At 36.5% G+C, this 24113-nt stretch overlaps 1 protein-coding gene and 2 long non-coding RNA genes across 10 annotated transcripts in view; 2 read left to right on the forward strand and 1 right to left on the reverse strand.

The window, feature by feature from the left end:
* Positions 1-2247: 2247 nt before the first annotated feature.
* Positions 2248-24113, forward strand: part of LOC146536799 (uncharacterized) — a 29443-nt gene continuing 7577 nt past the window's right edge. Inside the window, exons 1-5 of one of the 8 annotated variants that reach the window (XR_014878213.1) lie at positions 4206-4440; positions 4568-9132; positions 9395-13198; positions 13423-13994; positions 14099-15929. The gene's annotated coding sequence lies outside the window, so the exon portion shown is untranslated. Of the gene's footprint in view, positions 9133-9394; positions 13199-13422; positions 13995-14098; positions 15930-22005; positions 24097-24113 lie in introns of those variants that run through there. The other 7 variants (XR_014878214.1, XR_014878210.1, XR_014878211.1 and 4 more) reach the window with 7 other exon arrangements.
* LOC146536800 (uncharacterized) lies at positions 17264-18880 on the reverse strand. The gene is made up of 2 exons (XR_014878216.1): positions 18744-18880; positions 17264-18558 (listed from the first exon to the last, which is right to left on the reverse strand). It is a non-coding gene; the product is annotated as an uncharacterized LOC146536800 (long non-coding RNA).
* On the forward strand, positions 19388-20754 carry LOC146536801 (uncharacterized). Its single transcript, XR_014878215.1, has 2 exons — positions 19388-19527; positions 19789-20754. It is a non-coding gene; the product is annotated as an uncharacterized LOC146536801 (long non-coding RNA).

Below are 24113 nucleotides of genomic sequence, written 5' to 3' on the forward strand. Positions count from 1 at the left end.
TTATTAGGAAGGCGACTGGCGAGGCTTGTGCGTGCGTTGATCTTCCAAATTTATACGTTCTACTTTTTTCCTTTCATTATTATTTTTGTAACATGTGATTTTTAATGAATTAATAAAATTATGTTTAAAAGCTTTAAAAATTCTGGCGACGCCTAGTTTGCGTTTCAACTTGCAGCCAAATAAAAGAGAAATATTAGAACATTTACTTATGAAGAAATCTTATAAAATAGCAATATTTATTATTATATCTTGGTCTTTCCGTAAAAGAATTCTCAAGCACTGTGCATTTTTTAAGCGTATAAAAAAATTAAAAGCGGTGAATAATAAACACCACAAATACGATTGTGAGAAAGTTCGTTACTTCCTTTAACGTACAAACATGTTCTGTAACTTTGAGGCCATACAAACGAGGTCGTTTTATCGCATTATATTGCGAAGCCCCTCGCTGGCTCGCTTCACGGCTCACGCAGCTGCTATCGATCGTTGCTCAGATGACGTCACACAATGGCCGCCTGACGCCATCTTGTTGTGACCCCGCAAACAATTTTAAGCTTTAAATAAAATGTAGCAAAGTTGAAAATCATTACATTGAACTTTTCCTGTGTGACTCAACAATGACGGAAACGTGTTATTATTACTCTCCCCTCAAATATTAATCACGTTATAAATTCTGAGAATGTTCGATGGCATGTTTTCTAAGAGGAGTCACAAGACAAACAAATTTTAAATATAGGTATACAATAATCTATCACAATTACTTTAAATACTAATTCTCATAGTTAATATTAATAATGTATAATTGTTTATTATCATTAACCCATATCATATTACACCATATTAAAACTTTTAATAACATTTTTTTCTTAATTACTTAAGTACCATTAATGCCTTTATTTACGGCTCATTTTCCGATAGTAATTTAGATTTCTAGAGTTAATTAAGTAATTTGATATTATTATTTTTTATCTTATTGATTAACCAGTGATAGATTTACAGTTTGCGTATCTTTCTTAAAAATAATTTCGGGAAATACATTAACTGAGATAGTAACTAATAGAGAACTAACATAATTATGTTAAAAATACCAATTTTGTAATTTTTATTTAAGTTACAAATCTAAACTCTCGTTTCATATAAGAGAAGGAATTAATATAAACTTATAGTGTACTTCATTTGTGTAATATCGAATTATTTTTTTAAATCTCATTTAAAAACTAAACGTAGTGTAAACTACGTTTGGATTTACATATCACGATACCACCTTACTAGGTAGTAGGTACTTGCTTCCTTTTTTATTATTTCTAGAACTATCCATCCCTTTAATCTTTTGTTAAATTCTTAATTATTATAAGCTAAGTTTCGTCGAAGTTTGAACTACCTGCATTCTGTTTAAAGGCAATAAAAATAATTTTACCGTTTTATATTTACAATACTGCATTCGGGCTTTTGTTGTGGAATTTCCACAAGTTTATTACATATTCATTTACCTACGTAGATAAAATTCCTTGTATACATTTACAAAGCAAGTATAAGCGCTTATTTCATTTATTTCTAAGTTTCTTTATATTATGATTTTAAAACATTATTGTATTCGTATCTAGTATTTTTTTATCTATTTCGAATGGACTCCCCTTTCCTTCGCGCTTTGAAGTGAACGTCTTTCATATGACATTCTTCATCTCCCCTTCCCTTCACCTCTGGCCCTGTTTTAATCTTACCAAGATCAAGACCTATAAATTAATAATAGTATAAATATATTTGATTATTTGACTATTTTAGAATGTCTATTAGCAAAAAAAAAACATAAGTTATAAATAAGTAATAATTTCTGGGACTTTCCAGAACAAATAAAGTATTTATAACCTCAAATAAAAAAATATTTTGTTATAGGTATATTATTTTTTTAAATCTTTTTCATTAGATACGTTTCTTAATTTAAGTAAATTTAGAAGCGTACCGCATTTTACATTATAATATAGCAATGTTATTTATATTCAAGGAGAATAAAGTATAATAATTAATAACAATATAATTTCACAAGCAATTTCGATTATTCATATTGTAATAAAATAGTTATATCATGTTTTCAAAATTCTAAAGTCAAACTCAAAACACTAGCCAAGTATTGATTGCCATATTGCAGAGGGAGGGGAGGGGGATTGCGGCTTGCGTCGTATCGCCGCCATTTTGTGAACCAACTGCGCAGTTGCGCGGCCCCGCTAGCGGGGATAAATATAGGAGCCATGACGTCAGCGCCTCATTGATCTCTTTCTACGCGGTGCGAGTCGGACGTCGTGAGTTGTGAAGTGGTTGCAGTTCTTCAAAAATCCTTTGTGCCTGATCTGATACAGGTGTGTAATATTGTCTCGTCCCGCAATATCTTAAACTCGTTATTATACAAAATGGGCTACAGTGTACAAGAAAAATCCGTTGTTGACTTTTGTGAAAGTAAAACCGAATCTCTCTCTAATTGGGTCCGCAAAGTTAAATGTAAATCGTTAAACGCCAAGACAAACAGAAAGCATGACCTAAGAATAATCGCTATTATGAGGCACTCCTTGCGCCGAGCTGAATGTGAATTAATTACTAAACAAAGAGAACGCGCTAGAAGGTGGGCTCAAATGCAAGCAGATCTTGGATTAACTAACAAAGAAGAGGAAATCGCCAAAGAACAACGTGAAAAAATCGATAATTTCTGGAAGAATGATCTCAGCGGCCTTGATAATTTTTTCAAGGAACTAGATAACGTTAAACCTATTATTAATCAATAAATATGTTTCTAAGGTAAAGTAAAATTGTAATTGAATCTGTGATATATGTAGGATGTTTTCTAAATTACAGTCCCATTGCGTTTCGCGTGGGTCTGCATCCGACGGCCGCCATCTTGGCTGTCGCTTGGGGCGCGGTCGCAGCTAGCAACGAATAGGTTTGTAACGGTATCGTGCATTTATTAGTTTATTTTATTTAAATTGTTAAATAATATTTCAGTTTTCTATTTCTTAAAAATAATAGTGATTGAAATTTAAAGTTTATTCATATTGAATATTAAATTGTAACATATGTTTAAGTATGATAAATAAAATATTTTTTAAAAACATGTTTAGTGGATTTTATTTCAATGTTCTCTTTTATTATGTAATCTTGTTTTATGTACACGGTATGTGTTATTCCATGAGTCACCACCGACTTAGTCAAGATCAACGTAGCAGTCGCGCTGCCGACTGGTTGCCGAGAAAACGAGAGCCGAGCTGATGGTGTCTCTTCACTTGCTGTAATACGAGGCTGCTAACGTACACAACGGCTCGGCATGCGGCCCTGCAACGAAATACAACGCCCGAACCATGCTCCATGCAACCATACCGGTATCAGCTCACTTTAGGTAAAAGTTAGGAAATTACGTAATAATTTCAACATGTATAAAATCGATCCCAATAGACCCGTTCGCGCGGGCTTTTCGTATTTGTGTGTTCTTTCGAGTCCCAGATGTTAAGGCGTGTCGAGTGGCCAACTACGCAAGTAGAGTCGTCTCCCTTGCAAAGGAGAGCATGGAGTCTGCCAAATGGCGAGCGGCGAGGTCGATAAGTTCAACGCATTATCGATTTAGCCAAGTAAGTTCGATGAAACTGGTGAGTCATTCGTTGCATAGCAGATACTCTTGTTTTCAATAAAAGCCCCAATAATTGATTCAGTTGAAACTTATTTTTTTATAATAAGTAAATAATTTATAAACGAATAAAGGGGCAATTTTGTGCAATAATATTGATTTTAAACAGGCAAGTGACTCAACATCGAATGCGTGTTCTCCTTGGCTGAAAACTTACAATCCAGGTCAAAGCCGGTCAATCGAACAAAAGAATATTCTTCCACTGCTCAAATAATCCATAGGTGACTCGACAATACTCTGAAATTTAATCTATTCAGGCTCGAGGTGGTATCGTATAAATGGAACCAATCTAAAACTACATAGGCGTTTTAATCCAAAACCAGACAAACTGCGCCATCGCGTACGCGCTGATAATGTAATGGAGCTGGAATCATGTTTAGACACTTTGACACTTTAGTTGAATATACTCGTATGTAATTAAATCGAAACTTGAGTTGTTAGGATAATTCGGTAAGTTGCTATCGACTTTTTCTCATGCAACAATTTTGAAAAACAGAATGAAAAAATAATAGATGTATATGTGCATTTTTACAGCTTTCTCTGTGGGTGCCAAGACGAACAGTTATTTAGCTTCTCCAAAAGCTCATTCCAAAGCAAACTTCAAGCAGTCTTAAAATTGTATACGTATCGAAATTTACCTAGTAACAGTGAGCTGAACCTATAATTTAAGAATTGAAATTGATAAATTATTTATTTAAAATATAAAAGCAGTGGATATACTATTTTAAAACAAATAATTACCTATAACAAATTAAGACAGACCGACGCAAATTCGGGTAAGTGGTCATATAATTTTTGATTTTGTGATCACAATATTTATCAAATACTACCGAATTGATCCGATGAAATAACTTAATATTTAAGTTAATATTTTTTTACACATGGTATTATAATTTATTATAGGTAACAAATAATTTGACAACACAAAACATAACTTTGGAATTAACGATAATTAATAAGAATCGATAATATCTGAAATCTTGTAGGGTAAACATTTTATACGTGAATATTGGCGAAAATTTTCGCCGTCATTTTCTTTGCTTTTGAGTAATCTACAGGAACGGAAACGAACTTTGCATAATATTGAAAATACTTGAGGAAACAACGCATGCTGATGTGATGCTGGCTCAGCTGTGCCTCGTAAACCTATTTCTCGTCTTAAAATGTTTTATATTGTAACGACATTCTGAAGCTAGAAACTACATTTTGATATTCATACAATTGAAACGTGTATTTGGCATAATGGATGGATATTATAAGGTTCTCCCGACGCGAAAACGACAACTTTGCAGTTATAATACAAGGCGGACTCTTAAGGTATTTACGTTCCTTTAACAATACCTGCCAAGCTTTCCTAAAAATTTTCCCTTTCAGTGGCTACGGTTCGTCTGTGTTTATAATTATTTTAGGGAAATGAAATGCGAGCAATATATTTTATACTTGTACATTTATTTAATTTAAAAACTTTCATCTACAACATTCATGACGTAATAAGCCTAAATTCATACATCATAAATGAGGAACATGTAAAGATCTTTTTGTGATACTAAGGAAGGAAATTTCTAATTATAAAATAAGAAGAAATAAAATTTCAAATCGTGAATCCTATAATGTGAATTCAATAGGTGAAATTAGGATGACAATTTGAGTAATAGGTAAGCACAAATGCTTTTAAGCATATTTACAGCGAAAATTATCATTGCACATTGTATTGATTTTTGCATGTACGTTTCACAGTTCCCCCAACATGAATGACAAACGAGTTACAACCTAAATCCTATTGAATATAGGAAACTGGAAATGTCTCGCCCCATTGCCATGTTCCTGACAACTAAATCGTTCGAGCAAAAGTAATGCATTTTTTGCCAATATATTTAACTCTCAAATTGTAAGATACATCGCTTGATAAACATGAAGTAGTTTTTAACATTCCAAGTTTATTAAAGCTGTTCATCATTCTATCACGTTCTTTGACAAATTGTAGAGGTAAGGTAAAAGATAAAGACAAATAATGGATATACTTACTCCTGATAAAATATTTAGAGTAAAAAACTGACTAGTTAAATTTGACCGGAAGTAGTCCTATGTTGCCCAATAGGGCATCTCATCTTAGGAAGAATAATTTTTAGCCTTTTCAGATTCATTAATTCATGTGAAATATAACATCTACATACGAACTCCTTCATTAAGGTTAATCTAATATTTTCAAATAAAAACAATGATATATTTATAATGGTCTACATTGTCCACTGTGAAGAAAATATGAGTCATTATTTAACAATCTGTATATTCAGACAAAGGAAGTCTAATACCACTTAAGTGGACGAGAGTCTTTACAAAATAACTGGGACAACGAGGTATTTAAAAATTAATCTTTACTAGCAGTCAGTTTATTTGCATATGCAGCCTGCCTGCCTGCTAGCGATCTAAAAGTATGTGACTTTATTTAAAATGCTATTTTTTTTAATTTCTTTACTTGCTAGATTTTATAAGAACAAATTATTGAACTACTAAAATGCCAGAATATAGTACGAAGAATATATGATCAATAAGCACTACTCATTGGAAAAATCTATAAAATGTACAAAAATTTTACATTTCAATGTTCAACGGAGATTAATATTGCATTTTTTTCTGTATACTTCAAGCAAATAATGTTTTCATGATATATACTTATATGGGAACCTAAAAATATTTTACTTCAGTAAAACTTACATTCTTCAGTGAAATGTTCGACATTATAATTTTTAGAGTTTACAAATACAAAGGATACATATACAACTATACAAATAAAATTATCATTATGTGGATTTTTTATTACATTGGACAGAAAGGTTACTTCGTAACAAACTTTCTCCTGTCCTAAGATAAAAAAAAAGGATTTTGATTCATAGATAATTGAATACATATGGATATGAAAACTTTAAAGGTATGCACATACTTAATTGTACGATTTCGTAATGAATTTGTTTTAATGGACGTCAGGTGGCCTTAATCTATGTAGATATTTATATATAAACGAACACCACTAACAACATTGCAGCTTCTTAGAAGATATGACAATGCGCAGTAGGTACCTACATGTTTTCATATAATTTTGGTAGCCATGAATTTATCCAAGTTTATGATAATTGAAGAATACCAGAAGCCCTATCATGCATATAAATGATCCTGCTATACTGTATCTGTGTATATACATAAAGGTTTACAAAATTATTTTCTAGTATGTATGCATATAAATAGCTAATTTAATAAGCAATGCCCAATAACGTTTTTATGATGGCTAATTCCGAATACGCAGCATGTTCCTTCGATACTATTGTTGGTACGGTTTGTAAATAACCTACAGTTCAATTCAACTTAATTTTAATTAAATATCTAGAGTGCGTCCTGCCTGCTAAGCTTGTTTGTATATGAGTACAATACTGTGATGCGATCACAATTTATGCAAATAAATAGCAGTAGTATTATTGCATTACGATTTTTTGTGTGGAAAGAGCATACAATATGTATTACCAGTAAGAACGCATGTGATAACCATCTCGAAAGATTGTAGTTAGCACATTTCTTCGAAATATTTCTTTCTCAGCTCTGCATCTATGCCTGCGCTCCATAGGCTTCACATTGAAAATCGAGTTTGGGATCATTGCCTGGTAGCATCTAGCAAGCAAGTCATGACTAGCGCCAAAATGTTTTGCCTTGAAGCTAAGGAGCTAATCTCTAAAAGTTTCCTAAATGAAACTATGAACGGCAATTCTTTTAAATAGGAGAATCCAATCTTCGCCAGCAGTCCTAACCTTGCAGGAAGTGCTACTAATAACATATACCTAGATAACCAGTTTTTTCGACAGGCGATGCGTAATATCTGCTGCATCTGAGGACAACAATTTGTACGCGTTACTAACCGTGTGCCTACCAGTCTTCCCGTATGGCAGTGTGACATAGTTCCAGTCAATACAGTTAGGCCTGTCTTCCGCTAGAACTTCTACTCCTGGTCTACGAGGCTCTGATGAGTGTGCTTCGCGCCTTCCAGTCTTTTGCAGTATGACCTAGTTCCAGTTAACGTAACTAGCCATTATCTGCTAGAACCGTCAAATCTGTTTTTTGCCAGACCTTTCACTCCTGCTCTCCGAGGCTCTAGTCACCGTGGTGCTCGCCTACCAGTCGGCCGCGTGCTGGTCGCGCAATGTGTCCCGGTTACCTGGTTCCAGTCGACACAACCAGCCATGTGTTTTGCCAGACTTCGGGCCGGACAGTGTGACCCGGTCCAGTCGCCACAATCAGCCACGTACACCTGTACTAGATACTTCACTTTTGGCCACTGAGGTAAACTCCGTAATCTTAGTGACCATGCTGCCTGCCTGCCACTCTTCGGGCCAGGCAGTGTGATCTGGTTCCAGTTCGCGCAATCAGCCATGTCTCCGGGCCAGGCAGTGTGACCTGGTTCCAGTCGATGCAACCAGCCCCGCCTCTACTAGTCTCGGGCCGGGCAGTTCGACCTGATCATATGCGACACAACGAGTCTCGTTTCTGCCAGTCTGCAGGCCGAACAGTGTGACCTGGTTCCAGTCGACCCAACCGTTGCTGCCTCTGCCAGTCTTCACGTCGGTGTCTTCCAGTCGACGCAACCAGCCCCGTCATTACCAGTCTTCGGGCCGGGCAGTGTGACCTGGTTCCAGTCGACGCAACCAGGCTCTGTCTCTGCGGTCTTCGGGTTGCGTATTGCAATCTGGTACCAGTTCCTATGGTCAACCCTGCATGGACTTGGTGAGCTTATAGTCTACCTACCAATCTTCAGGCCGGGTAGTGGCACCTGGTCCCTTTCGACGCAACCAACCCTGTTTCTGGAGCTGGCTGTGTGACCTGGTTCCAGTCAACGCAACCTGCCCCGACATCGTCAGTCTTCGAACTAGGCAATGTGACCTGGTTCCAGCCGACGCCACCAGGCCTGTCTTTCCCTACGGTCAACTCTACGCGCTTCTCTCTACGGTCACCAGGACCGTGCTGAATAATCAAAGTAATTAGTTATGTTGGTGAGAATTTAATAGCAATGATTTAGACGAATAATTTTCAGTTGTTTTCAAGGATTACTTAAATTACATATGTATAAAAACATGGTAATGATGATAATATAAATTAATCTTAAACTTATTAAAAATTTCCAACAAGCCTGATACGCATATTGCACTTAAAAAATACTTGATTTAACAATGGTAAGTTCTGTATTTTATTCGTTTAGGCTCCTAGATTCGAGGTTAAGATTTTCAGGGGCAAATAATTGAACGAATGAATGAATTGAAGCTAGCTAGCCACTGAGGCAACAAATACAACTGAGATTGGACCAAAATTTAAAAAGAATAAAAAATGAAGGACGAACGATAGAAATAAATATATGTTTTACAAATTGTCATAATGTGAAAGGAATAAGTTGCCTGCTGGTTCGTAATACTCTTGCTCTTCCAAATAATGTAAGATAATTTTTTTTTTTATCAAATTAAGCTAATGGCATTTATTACAGGTTCTTAAAAGTAGGGTTTTTTAGACTTCAAAATCCATAATTTTTACATTTGTTTTACAGATATGATGTTATTATATTTAAGCATTGTATATTTAATATTATATATATTTCAGATCCAGTTATTAATAACAAACCTAAAATTTTTTTTATAACTGATTACATAATAATTTATATATATTGTAATTTTCTTGCAATAAAATTCAATATTTTAGGTTACCCTTGACATTAAATTTACATGGGCACAAATATTTACATAAATTATATGAAACTAAAATAGAGAAAAGTATATCTAAAAATTTTACTTATTTTGGATTGACAAAAGAAAATTACTGATTGGGAAATGGAAAAGATAGATAAAAAAGTAAATATGTAATTAAAATGTATATCACAACGCCCATAAATGGCAAAAAATCGCAACTTATCCAGCTAGTAAGTATATCAATGGCAGTGGCAAGTGGAAACAAATCAATGTAATTAAGAGTAATAATTAAATGGTAAAAAATATTAATATCAAATTACATTGATACTAAAAAATGTACAATTATAGCGACAATAAGGTCAAAGCAAGAATTGAAATTCCTTAATTATATCAGCAGTCATATAAAAGGATTTGCAGAAGAAAATTGCTGCTCTATAAGAAAAAATATATTAAAATCAAAAGATTTAAACAACAACAACAACAAACATAATTATATCAGATCACAACAAAACTAGTTTTTTAATAAATCAGTTTGTATGATTATAATCTGAATTTGAATGTATTATATAGGTTGAGCTAAAAACTTGCTAATAATATAATGTACAATTATAAATGATAAAGACCCCCAAAAAGACGATGGTTAACAATATAAACGTGAAAAATTAACTTTAAATTGACGGTTGCCAGTCACTTAATTTAAAGTGACTGGCGAGAAGTTTCTAAATGAAGAGCTTTATTAGATGATAACGAAATAAGATGACAGTTAAAGACGGAAGCTACGTAATAAAATAAAAAATAATATTATAAAACTTAAAATCAAAACCGAAAGGCTGAAAAAATGTAGACCAAAAAAGATGAAGGTCCAAACAATAAAACCCGAAAATGAAGCATTTAAATGAAGCCCAACAAAGATGAAGATGTACGTAATGAACACCGAAGAAGAAGACTGATAAATATAAAAGCAGGACAAGAAAAATAAAGGAAGAACATAAACACAACATACAAACGAAGACAGATCAAAACTTTAGATTCATTCAATTAAATACTGATACTGATAAAAGCCGAAAAATAAGTAGACCGACGTAGATCAAGATCGAAAAAGATCCAAACTGAAAAAATCGAAACATACGTCGATCCAAGCGGATGAAGACTCAATGTGATGAATGCCGTAACAGAAGAGCGAAGCAAATGAAGACAACATTCAAGCAGAGGACTACAGAAGCAGTTGAAAACCTAAATTGATGACGACGAGGATAAGGTCGAAGTAGATGAAAACCGAAGCAGATGCCAGAAAAAGACAAGCAGAAAAGGGCGAAGTCGATGACATTCTAAACAAATAAAGACCAAACCAGATGGAAACCTCAGCAAAAAGAGATCAAATCAGATGAAGACATTAGTAAATGGCTAGCAGATGAACACGAAAATAAATGAACAGCAGATGAAGACAATAGTAAATGGCCAGTAGATGAAGACGCAAAAAGATGAACACCAGATGATGGCACAAATAGATGAGCAGCAGATCAAACACAAATATATGTAGACCCAAGAAGATAAACACCTAAACAGAGGAATACAGAAGCAGAAAAAAAAGCGAAGCAAATAAAAACTGAAACAGATGGAAACGAGCAGATAAAGACCGAAACAGATGAAGACGGAACCACATGAAGACCAAAGTAAATGAAGACTGAAGCAGATAAAGATCGAAGCAGAAGAAGGCGATGCCGAAGAAGACGACGCAAATGGAGACCGAAGCAGTTGAAGACCGAAGCAGATGAAGTCCGAGGCTACAGAGGACGAAACAGATGCTGATGACGGTCCCCAGCAGATAAAGACAGAAGTAGATGACGACCCAAGCAGATGAAGACGAAAATAGATGAACAGCAAATGACCCAAAAAGATGATCACCAGATGAAGACACAAATAGATGCAGACCCAAGCAAGTAAACACCGAAGCAGATGAAGACCGAAGCAGATGAAGACTGAAGCAGATGAAGACCGAAGCAGATGAAGACCGTAACAGATGGAGATTTAAGGAGATGAAGACTAAAGCAAATGAAGACTGAAGCAGATGAAGACTGAAGCAGATGAAGACCGAAGCAGATGAAGACCGAAGCAGATGAAAACCGAAGCAGATGAAGATCAGAGGAGATAACAGCAAATGACCAAAAAAGATGAACACCAGATGAAGACACAAATAGATGCAGACCCAAGCAAGTAAACACCGAAGCAGATGAAGATCAGAGCAGATGAAGATCGAAGCAGATGAAGACTGAAGCAGATTAAGACTGAAGCAGATTAAGACTGAAGCAGATGAAGACTGAAGCAGATAAAGACCGAAACAGATGATGACCGAAGCAGATGAAGACCGAAACAGGTGATGACCGAAGCAGATGAAGATCACAGCAGATGAAGACCGAAGCAGATGGAGATTTAAGGAGATGAAGATCAGAGCAGATGAAGACCGAAGCAGATGAAGATCAGAGCAGATGAAGACCGAAGCAGATGAAGACTGAAGCAGATGATGACCGAAGCAGATGGAGATTTAAGGAGATGAAGACTAATGCAAATGAAGACTGAAGCAGATGAAGACCGAAACAGATGAAACCGAAGCAGATGAAGATCACAGCAGCTGAAGACTGAAGCAGATGAAGACTGAAGCAGATGAAGATCACAGCAGATGAAGACTGAAGCAGATGAAGACCGACGCAGATGGAGATTTAAGGAGATGAAGACCGAAGCAGATGAAGACTGAAGCAGATGAAGACCGAAGCAGATGGAGATTTAAGGAGATGAAGACCGAAGCAGATGAAGACTGAAGCAGATGAAGACCGAAGCAGATGAAGACCGAAGCAGATTAAGACCGAAGCAGATGAAGATCAGAGGAGATGAAGACCGAAACAGATGAAGACCGAAGCAGATGAAGATCAGAGTAGATGAATACTGAAGTAGATGAAGACCGGAGCAGATGAAGACCGGAGCAGATGAAGACCGAAGCAGATGAAGACCGAAGCAGATGAAGACCGAAGCAGATGAGACCGAAGCAGATAAAGATCAGAGGAGATGAAGACCGAAGCAGATGAAGACTGAAGCAGATGAAGACCGAAGCAGATGGAGATTTAAGGAGATGAAGACCGAAGCAGATGAAGACTGAAGCAGATGAAGACCGAAGCAGATGAAGACCGAAGCAGATGAAGACCGAAGCAGATGAAGATCAGAGGAGATGAAGACCGAAACAGATGAAGACCGAAGCAGATGAAGATCAGAGTAGATGAATACTGAAGTAGATGAAGACCGGAGCAGATGAAGACCGGAGCAGATGAAGACCGGAGCAGATAAAGACCGAAGCAGATGATGACCGAAGCAGATGAAGACCGAAGCAGATGAAGACTGAAGCAGATGAAGACCGAAGCAGATGAGACCGAAGCAGATAAAGATCAGAGGAGATGAAGACCGAAACAGATGAAGACCGAAGCAGATCAAGACTGAAGTTGATAAAGACCCAACCTGATAAAGATTATAGCCGGTGAAAAGCGAAGCAGATGAAAACTGAATCAAAGAAGATCGGAAAAGAGGAAGACGAATCAGATGAAGATCGAAGAAGATGAAGACTGGAACAGATGAAGACCGAAGTGGGTGAAAACTGAAAAAGATCGAAGCAGATGAAGACTGAAACGGATAAGACCGAAGCAGTAAAAGATTGAATCAGATGATGATCAAAGCAGAAGCAAATCGATGCAGTTGAAGAGAGAAAGGGAAGCATACGAAGCTGCATAGGACCCAAAATTATGGCTCCTCGACGGAAGACATTCTTGACATGGTGAGAATGGAACGTATATTACTATTGAATCTTATGTATAAAATAAAAATTAAAAGTAAAGTGGTGCAGTAGTCTGTTTTGGTTAGCACTTTCAGCGCCAAATTCGAGAAACTAGATAATGTTAAACATCAATTATTAATCAGCAAATATGTGTTTCACAAATAAGATAGGTAAAGTTAAATTTTAATTTAATCTGTGACATACTTATATAGAATGTTTTCTAGATTACAGTCCCATTGCGTTTCGCGCCCCATCGCGCGGGTCTGCATCCTACGTCCGCCATCTTGACTACCGATTGAGACGCGGTCGTAGCTGGCAACGATATGGGTTTGTAACGGTATCGTGTATTTATTAGTTAATTGTTAAATACAATAAAAACTTTAAAATAATTGTTAAACAAAATTTAAATTTTCTATTTAATAAAAATAATAGTGATTGAATTTTTTTTTTTCATATGGAATATTAAATTGTGACATATGTTTAAGTATGATAAATAAAATATTTTTTAAAAACATGTTTAGTAGATTTTATTTCAATGTTCTCTTTTATTATGTAATCTTGTTTTATGTACACGGTATGTGTTATTCCATGAGTCACCACCGACTTAGTCAAGATCAACGTAGCAGTCGCGCTGCCGACTCGTTGCCGAGCAAACGAGAGCCGAGCTGATGGTGTCTCTTCACTTGCTGTAATACGAGGCTGCTAACGTACACAACGGCACGGCATGCGGCCCTGCAACGAAATACAACGCCCGAACCATGCTCCATGCAACCATACCGGTATCAGCTCACTTTAGGTAAAAGTTAGGAAATTACGTAATAATTTCAACATGTATAAAATCGATCCCAATAGACCCGTTCGCGCGGGCTTTTCGTATTTGTCTGTTCTTTCGAGTCCCAGATGTTAAGGCGTGTCGAGTGGCCAACTACGCAAGTAGAGTCGTCTCCCTTGCAAAGGAGAGCATGGAGTCTGCCAAATGGCGAGCGGCGAGGTCGATAAGTTCAACGCATTATCGATTTAGCCAAGTAAGTTCGATGAAACTGGTGAGTCATTCGTTGCATAGCAGATACTCTTGTTTTCAATAGAAGCCCCAATAATTGATTCAGTTGAGACCTATTTTTTTATAATAAGTAAATAATTTATAAACGAATAAAGGGGCAATTTTGTGCAATAATATTGATTTTAAACAGGCAAGTGACTCAACATCGAATGCGTGTTCTCCTTGGCTGAAAACTTACAATCCAGGTCAAAGCCGGTCAATCGAACAAAAGAATATTCTTCCACTGCTCAAATAATCCATAGGTGACTCGACAATACTCTGAAATTTAATCTATTCAGGCTCGAGGTGGTATCGTATAAATGGAACCAATCTAAAACTACATAGGCGTTTTAATCCAAAACAAGACAAACTGCGCCATCGCGTACGCGCTGATAATACAATGGAGCTGAAATCATGTTTAGACACTTTAACACTTTAGTTGAATATACTCGTATGTAATTAAATCGAAACTTGAGTTGTTAGGTTTCGGTAAGTTGCTATCGACTTTTTCTCATGCAACAATTTTGAAAAACAGAATTAAAATATAATAGATGTATATGTGCATTTTTACAGCTTTCCCTGGGTTCTCTGTGGGTGCCAAGACGAACAGTTATTTAGCTTCTCCAAAAACTCATTCCAAAGCAAACTTCAAGCAGTCTTAAAATTGTATACGTATCGAAATTTACCTAGTAACAGTGAGCTGAACCTATATTTTAAGAATTGAAAGTGATAAATAATTTATTTCAAATATAAAAGCAATGGATATACTATTTTAAAACAAATAATTACCTATAAGAAATTAAGACAGACCGACGCAAATTCGGGTAAGTGGTCATATAATTGTTGATTTTGTGATCACAATATTTATCAAATACTACCGAATTGATCCGATGAAATAACTTAAGTTAATATATTTTACACGTGATATTAAAATTTATTATAGGTAACAAGTCATTTGACAACAAAAAACATAACTTTGGAATTAACGTTAATTAATAAGAATCGATAATATATGAAATCTTGTAGGGTATACATTTTATAAGTATATTGGCGAAAATATTCGCCGTTATTTTCTTTGCCTTTGAGTAATCTACAGGAACGGAAATGAACATAAAATCGAAAATACTTGAGGAAACCACGCAGGCCGATGTGATGCTGGCTCAGCTGTGCCTCGTCTACTCTATTTCTCGTCTTAAAATGTTTTATATTGTAACGACATTATGAAGCTAGAAACTACATTTTGATATTCACAATTACAATTGAAACGTGTATTTGGCATAATGGATGGATATTATAAGGTTCTCCCGACACGAAAACGAAAACTTTGCGGTTATAATGGAACAAGGCGGACTCTTAAGGTATTTACGTTCCTTTAACAATGCCTGCCAAGCTTTCCTAAAAATTTTTCCTTTCAGTGGCTACGGTTCGTTTATAATTATTTTAGAAAAATGAAGTGGGAGCAATATATTTTATACCTGTGTACATTTATTTAATCTAAAAATTTCATTTACAACATTCATGACGTACTTAATAAGCTTAAATTCACACATCATAAATGAGACACAAGTACAGATCATCTTGTGATATTATGGAAGAAAATTTATAACTATTAAATAAGAAATAAAATTTCAAATTGTGAATCCTATAATGTGAATTCAATAGGTGAAATTATGATGACAATTTGAGTAATAGGTAAGCACAAAAGCTTTTAAGCATATTTACAGCGAAAATTATCATTGAACAGAGTATTGATTTTTGCATGTACGTTTCACAGTTCCCCCAACATGAATGACAAACGAGTTACAACCTAAATCCTATTGAATATAGAAACCTGGAAATGTCTCGCTCCATTGCCAAGTTCCTGACAACTAAATCGTTCTAAAACTGACTAGTTAAATTTGACCGGAAGTAGTCCTATGTTGCCCAATAGGGCATCTCATCTTAGGAAGAATAATTCTTAGCCTTTTCAGATTCATTAATTCATGTTAAATATAACATCTACATACGAACTCCTTCATTAAGGTTAATCTAATATTTTCAAATAAAAACAATGATATATTTATAATGGTCTACATTGTCCACTGTGAAGAAAATATGAGTCATTATTTAACAATTTGTATATTCAGACAAAGGAAGTCTAATACCACTTAAGTGAACGAGAGTCTTTACAAAATAACTGGGACAACGAGGTATTTAAAAATTAATCTTTACTAGCAGTCAGTTTATTTGCATATGCAGCCTGCCTGCCTGCTAGCGATCTAAAAGTATGTGACTTTATTTAAAAAGCTATTTTTTTAAATTTCTTTACTTGCTAGATTTTATAAGAACAAATTATTGAACTACTAAAATGCCAGAATATAGTACGAAAAATATATGATCAATAAGCACTACTCATTGGAAAAACCTATAAAATGTACAAAAATTTTACATTTCTATGTTCAACGGAGATTAATATTGCATTTTTTTCTGTATACTTCAAGCAAATAATGTTTTCATGATATATACTTATATGGGAACCTAAAAATATTTTACTTCAGTAAAACTTACATTCTTCAGTGAAATGTTCGACATTATAATTTTTAGAGTTTACAAATACAAAGGATACATATACAACTATACAAATAAAATTATCATTATGTGGATTTTTTATTACATTGGACAGAAAGGTTACTTCGTAACAAACTTTCTCCTGTCCTAAGATAAAAAAAAAGGATTTTGATTCATAGATAATTGAATACATATGGATATGAAAACTTTAAAGGTATGCACATACTTAATTGTACGATTTCGTAATGAATTTGTTTTAATGGACGTCAGGTGGCCTTAATCTATGTAGATATTTATATATAAACGAACACCACTAACAACATTGCAGCTTCTTAGAAGATATGACAATGCGCAGTAGGTACCTACATGTTTTCATATAATTTTGGTAGCCATGAATTTATCCAAGTTTATGATAATTGAAGAATACCAGAAGCCCTATCATGCATATAAATGATCCTGCCATACTGTGTCTGTGTATGTACACAAAGGTTTACAAAATTATTTTCTAGTATGTATGCGTATTAAAGAAATAGCTAATTTAATAAGCAATGCCGAATAACGTTTTTATGATGGCTAATTCCGAATATGCAGCATGTTCCTTCAATACTATTGTTGGTACGGTTTGTAAATAACCTACAGTTCAATTCAATTTAATTTTAATTAAATATCTAGAGTGCGTCCTGCCTGCTAAGCTTGTTTGTATATGAGTACAATACTGTGATGCAATCACAATTTATGCAAGTCAATAGTAATAGTATTATTGCATTACGATTTTTTGTGTGGATAGAGCATACAATATGTATTACCAATAAGAACGCATGTGATAACCATCTCGAAAGATTGTAGTTAGCACATTTCTTCGTAATTTTTCTTTCTCAGCTCTGCATCTATGCCTGCGCTCAATAGGCTTCACATTGAAAATCGAGTTTGGGGTCATTGCCTGGTAGCATCTAGCAAGCAAGTCATGACTAGCGCCAAAATGTTTTGCCTTATGAAGCTAATCTCTAAAAGTTTCCTAAATGAAACTATGAACGGCAATTCTTTTAAATAGGAGAATCCAATCTACGCCAGCAGTTGAACCTTGCAGGAAGTGCTACTAATAACATATACCTAGATAACCAGTTTTTTCGACAGGCGATGCGTAATTTCTGCTGCATCTGAGGACAATTGTACGCGCTACTAACCGTGTGCCTACCAGTCTTCCCGTATGGCAGTGTGACATAGTTCCAGTCAACACAGTTAGCCCTGTCTTCCGCTAGAACTTATACTCCTGGCCTACGAGGCTCTGATGAGTGTGCTTCGCGCCTTCCAGTCTTTTGCAGTATGACCTAGTTCCAGTTAACGTAACTAGCAATTATCTGCTAGAACCGTCAAATCTGGTTTTGGCCAGACCTTTCACTCCTGTTCTCCGAGGCTCTAGTCACCGTGGTGCTCGCCTGCCAGGCGGCCGCGTGCTGTTCGCGCAATGTGTCCCGGTTACTTGGTTCCAGTCGACAAAACCAGCCATGTGTTTTGCCAGACTTCGGGCCGGACAGTGTGACCCGGTCCAGTCGACACAATCAACCACGTACACCTGTACTAGACACTTCACTTTTGGCCACTGAGGTAAACTCCGTAATCTTAGTGACCATGCTGCCTGCCAGTCTTCGGGCCAGGCAGTGTGATTTGGTTCCTGTTCGCGCAATCAGCCATGTCTCCGGGCCGGACAGTGTGACCTGGTTCCAGTCGACGCAACCAGCCCCGCTTCTACTAGTCTCGGGCCGGGCAGTTCGACCTGATTATATGCGACACAACGAGCTTCGTTTCTGCCAGTCTGCAGGCCGAACAGTGTGACCTGGTTCCAGTCGACCCAACCGTTGCTGCCTCTGCCAGTCTTCACGTCGGTGTCTTCCAGTCGACGCAACCAGCCCCGTCATTACCAGTCTTCGGGCCGGGCAGTGTGACCTGGTTCCAGTCGACGCAACCAGGCTCTGTCTCTGCGGTCTTCGGGTTGCGTATTGCAATCTGGTACCAGTTCCTATGGTCAACCCTGCATGGACTTGGTGAGCTTATAGTCTACCTACCAATCTTCAGGCCGGGTAGTGGCACCTGGTCCCTTTCGACGCAACCAACCCTGTTTCTGGAGCTGGCTGTGTGACCTGGTTCCAGTCAACGCAACCTGCCCCGACATCGTCAGTCTTCGAACTAGGCAATGTGACCTGGTTCCAGCCGACGCCACCACGCCTGTCTTTCCCTACGGTCAACTCTACGCGCTTCTCTCTACGGTCACCAGGACCGTGCTGAATAATCAAAGTAATTAGTTATGTTGGTGAGAATTTAATAGCAATGATTTAGACGAATAATTTTCAGTTGTTTTCAAGGATTACTTAAATTACATATGTATAAAAACATGGTAATGATGATAATATAAATTAATCTTAAACTTATTAAAAATTTCCAACAAGCCTGATACGCATATTGCACTTAAAAAATACTTGATTTAACAATGGTAAGTTCTGTATTTTATTCGTTTAGGCTCCTAGATTCGAGGTTAAGATTTTCAGGGGCAAATAATTGAACGAATGAATGAATTGAAGCTAGCTAGCCACTGAGGCAACAAATACAACTGAGATTGGACCAAAATTTAAAAAGAATAAAAAATGAAGGACGAACGATAGAAATAAATATATGTTTTACAAATTGTCATAATGTGAAAGGAATAAGTTGCCTGCTGGTTCGTAATACTCTTGCTCTTCCAAATAATGTAATATAATTTTTTTTTTATCAAATTAAGCTAATGGCATTTATTACAGGTTCTTAAAAGTAGGGATTTTTAGACTTCAAAATCCATAATTTTTACATTTGTTTTACAGATATGATGTTATTATATTTAAGCATTGTATATTTAATATTATATATATTTCAGATCCAGTTATTAATAACAAACCTAAAATTTTTTTTATAACTGATTACATAATAATTTATATATATTGTAATTTTCTTGCAATAAAATTCAATATTTTAGGTTACCCTTGACATTAAATTTACATGGGCACAAATATTTACATAAATTATATGAAACTAAAATAGAGAAAAGTATATCTAAAAATTTTACTTATTTTGGATTGACAAAAGAAAATTACTGATTGGGAAATGGAAAAGATAGATAAAAAGTAAATATGTAATTAAAATGTATATCACAACGCCCATAAATGGCAAAAAATCGCAACTTATCGAGCTAGTAAGTATATCAATGGCAGTGGCAAGTGGAAACAAATCAATATAATTAAGAGTAATAATTAAATGGTAAAAAATATTAATATCAAATTACATTGATACTAAAAAATGTACAATTATAGCGACAATAAGGTCAAAGCAAGAATTGAAATTCCTTAATTATATCAGCAGTCATATAAAAGGATTTGCAGAAGAAAATTGCTGCTCTATAAGAAAAAATATATTAAAATCAAAAGATTTAAACAACAACAACAACAAACATAATTATATCAGATCACAACAAAACTAGTTTTTTAATAAATCAGTTTGTATGATTATAATCTGAATTTGAATGTATTATATAGGTTGAGCTAAAAACTTGCTAATAATATAATGTACAATTATAAATGATAAAGACCCCCAAAAAGACGATGGTTAACAATATAAACGTGAAAAATTAACTTTAAATTGACGGTTGCCAGTCACTTAATTTAAAGTGACTGGCGAGAAGTTTCTAAATGAAGAGCTTTATTAGATGATAACGAAATAAGATGACAGTTAAAGACGGAAGCTACGTAATAAAATAAAAAATAATATTATAAAACTTAAAATCAAAACCGAAAGGCTGAAAAAATGTAGACCAAAAAAGATGAAGGTCCAAACAATAAAACCCGAAAATGAAGCATTTAAATGAAGCCCAACAAAGATGAAGATGTACGTAATGAACACCGAAGAAGAAGACTGATAAATATAAAAGCAGGACAAGAAAAATAAAGGAAGAACATAAACACAACATACAAACGAAGACAGATCAAAACTTTAGATTCATTCAATTAAATACTGATACTGATAAAAGCCGAAAAATAAGTAGACCGACGTAGATCAAGATCGAAAAAGATCCAAACTGAAAAAATCGAAACATACGTCGATCCAAGCGGATGAAGACTCAATGTGATGAATGCCGTAACAGAAGAGCGAAGCAAATGAAGACAACATTCAAGCAGGGGACTACAGAAGCAGTTGAAAACCTAAATTGATGACGACGAGGATAAGGTCGAAGTAGATGAAAACCGAAGCAGATGCCAGAAAAAGACAAGCAGAAAAGGGCGAAGTTGATGACATTCTAAACAAATAAAGACCAAACCAGATGGAAACCAAAGCAAAAAGAGATACAATCAGATGAAGACATTAGTAAATGGCCAGCAGATGAACACGAAAATATATGAACAGCAGATGAAGACAATAGTAGATGAATAGTAGATGAAGACGCAAAAAGATGAACACCAGATGAAGACACAAATAGATGAGCAGCAGATGAAAACACAAATATATGTAGACCCCAGAAGATAAACACCTAAACAGAGGAATACTGAAGCAGAAAAAGATCGAAGCAAATAAAAACTGAAACAGACGAAGACGACGCAGATGAAGACGAGCAGATAAAGACCGAAACAGATGAAGACGGAACCACATGAAGACCAAAGTAGATGAAGACTAAAGCAGATGAAGATCGAAGCAGAAGAAGACGATGCCGAAGAAGAAGAAGACGACGCCAATGGAGACCGAAGCAGTTGAAGACCGAAGCAGATGAAGTCCGAAGCTACAGAGGACGAAACAGATGCTGATGACGGCCCCCAGCAGATAAGACAGAAATAGATGACGACCCAAGCAGATGAAGACGAAAATAGATGAACAGCAAATGACCCAAAAAGATGAACATTAGATGAAGACACAAATAGATGCAGACCCAAGCAAGTAAACACCGAAGCAGATGAAGATCAGAGCAGATGAAGACCGAAGCAGATGAAGACCGAAGCAGATGAAAACCGAAGCAGATGAAGACCGAAGCAAATGAAGACCGAAGCAGATGAAGACCGAAACAGATGAAGACCGAAGCAGATGAAGATCACAGTAGATGAAGACCGAAGCAGATAAAGACTGAAGCAGATGAAGACCGAAGCAGTTGAAGACCGAAGCAGATGAAGACCGAAGCAGATGAAGACTGAAGCAGATGAAACTGAAGCAGATGGAGATTTAAGGAGATGAAGACTAAAGCAAATGAAGACTGAAGCAGATGAAGACCGAAGCAGATGAAGACCGAAGCAGATGAAGATCAGAGGAGATAACAGCAAATGACCCAAAAAGATGAACACCAGATGAAGACACATATAGATGCAGACCCAAGCAAGTAAACACCGAAGCAGACGAAGATCAGAGCAGATGAAGACCGAAGCAGATGAAGACTGAAGCAGATGAAGACCGAAGCAGATGAAGACCGAAGCAGATGAAGACCGAAGCAGATGAAGACTGAAACAGATGAAGACCGAAGCAGATGAAGATCACAGCAGATGAAGACCGAAGCAGATGAAGACCGAAGCAGATGAAGACTGAAGCACATGAAGACCGAAGCAGATGAAGACCGAAGCAGATGAGGACTGAAGCAGATGAAGACCGAAACAGATGAAACTGAAGCAGATGAAGACCGAAACAGATGGAGATTTAAGGAGATGAAGACCGAAGCAGATGAAGACCGAAGCAGATGAAGACTGAAGCACATGAAGACCGAAGCAGATGAATACCGAAGCAGATGAAGACTGAAGCAGATGAAGACCGAAACAGATGGAGATTTAAGGAGATGAAGACTAAAGCAAATGAAGACTGAAGCAGATGAAGACCGAAGCAGATGAAGATCAGAGGAGATAACAGCAAATGACCCAAAAAGATGAACACCAGATGAAGACACAAATAGACGCAGACCCAAGCAAGTAAACACCGAAGCAGACGAAGATCAGAGCAGATGAAGACCGAAGCAGATGAAGACCGAAGCAAATGAAGACCGAAGCAGATTAAGACTGAAGCAGATAAAGACCGAAGCAGATGAAGAGTGAAGCAGATGAAGACCGAAACAGATGATGACCGAAGCAAATGAAGACCGAAACAGATGGAGATTTAAGGAGATGAAGACTAAAGCAAATGAAGACTGAAGCAGATGAAGACCGAAGCAGATGAAGACTGAAGCAGATGAAGACCGAAGCAGATGAAACCGAAGCAGATGAAGATCACAGCAGATGAAGACTGAAGCAGATGAAGACTGAAGCAGATGAAGACCGAAGCAGATGGAGATTTAAGGAGATGAAGACCGAAGCAGATGAAGACCGAAGCAGATGAAGACCGAAGCAGATGAAGACTGAAGCAGATGAAGACCGAAGCAGATGAAGACTGAAGCAGACGAAGACTGAAGCAGATGAAGACCGAAGCAGATGAAGATCAGAGGAGATAACAGCAAATGACCCAAAAAGATGAACACCAGATGAAGACACATATAGATGCAGACCCAAGCAAGTAAACACCGAAGCAGACGAAGATCAGAGCAGATGAAGACCGAAGCAGATGAAGACTGAAGCAGATGAAGACCGAAGCAGATGAAGAGTGAAGCAGATGAAGACCGAAACAGATGATGACCGAAGCAAATGAAGACCGAAACAGATGGAGATTTAAGGAGATGAAGACTAAAGCAAATGAAGACTGAAGCAGATGAAGACCGAAGCAGATGAAGACTGAAGCAGATGAAGACCGAAGCAGATGAAACCGAAGCAGATGAAGATCACAGCAGATGAAGACTGAAGCAGATGAAGACTGAAGCAGATGAAGACCGAAGCAGATGGAGATTTAAGGAGATGAAGACCGAAGCAGATGAAGACCGAAGCAGATGAAGACTGAAGCAGATGAAGACCGAAGCAGATGAAGACTGAAGCAGATGAAGACTGAAGCAGATGAAGACCGAAGCAGATGAAGACTGAAGCAGATGAAGACCGAAGCAGATGAAGACCGAAGCAGATAAAGATCAGAGGAGATGAAGACCGAAACAGATGAAGACCGAAGCAGATGAAAATCAAAGAAGCTGAAGACTGGAACAGATGAAGACCGAAGTGGGTGAAAACTGAAAAAGATCGAAGCAGATGAAGACTGAAACGGATAAGACCGAAGCAGTAAAAGATTGAATCAGATGATGATCAAAGCAGAAGCAAATCGATGCAGTTGAAGAGAGAAAGGGAAGCATACGAAGCTGCATAGGACCCAAAATTATGGCTCCTCGACGGAAGCCATTCTTGACATGGTGAGAATGGAACGTAT

The sequence above is a fragment of the Heliconius melpomene genome, chromosome 8 (assembly GCF_056956725.1).
Source record: "Heliconius melpomene rosina isolate 202511_hmr_F chromosome 8, ASM5695672v1, whole genome shotgun sequence".
Taxonomy (NCBI): Eukaryota; Metazoa; Arthropoda; class Insecta; order Lepidoptera; family Nymphalidae; genus Heliconius; species Heliconius melpomene.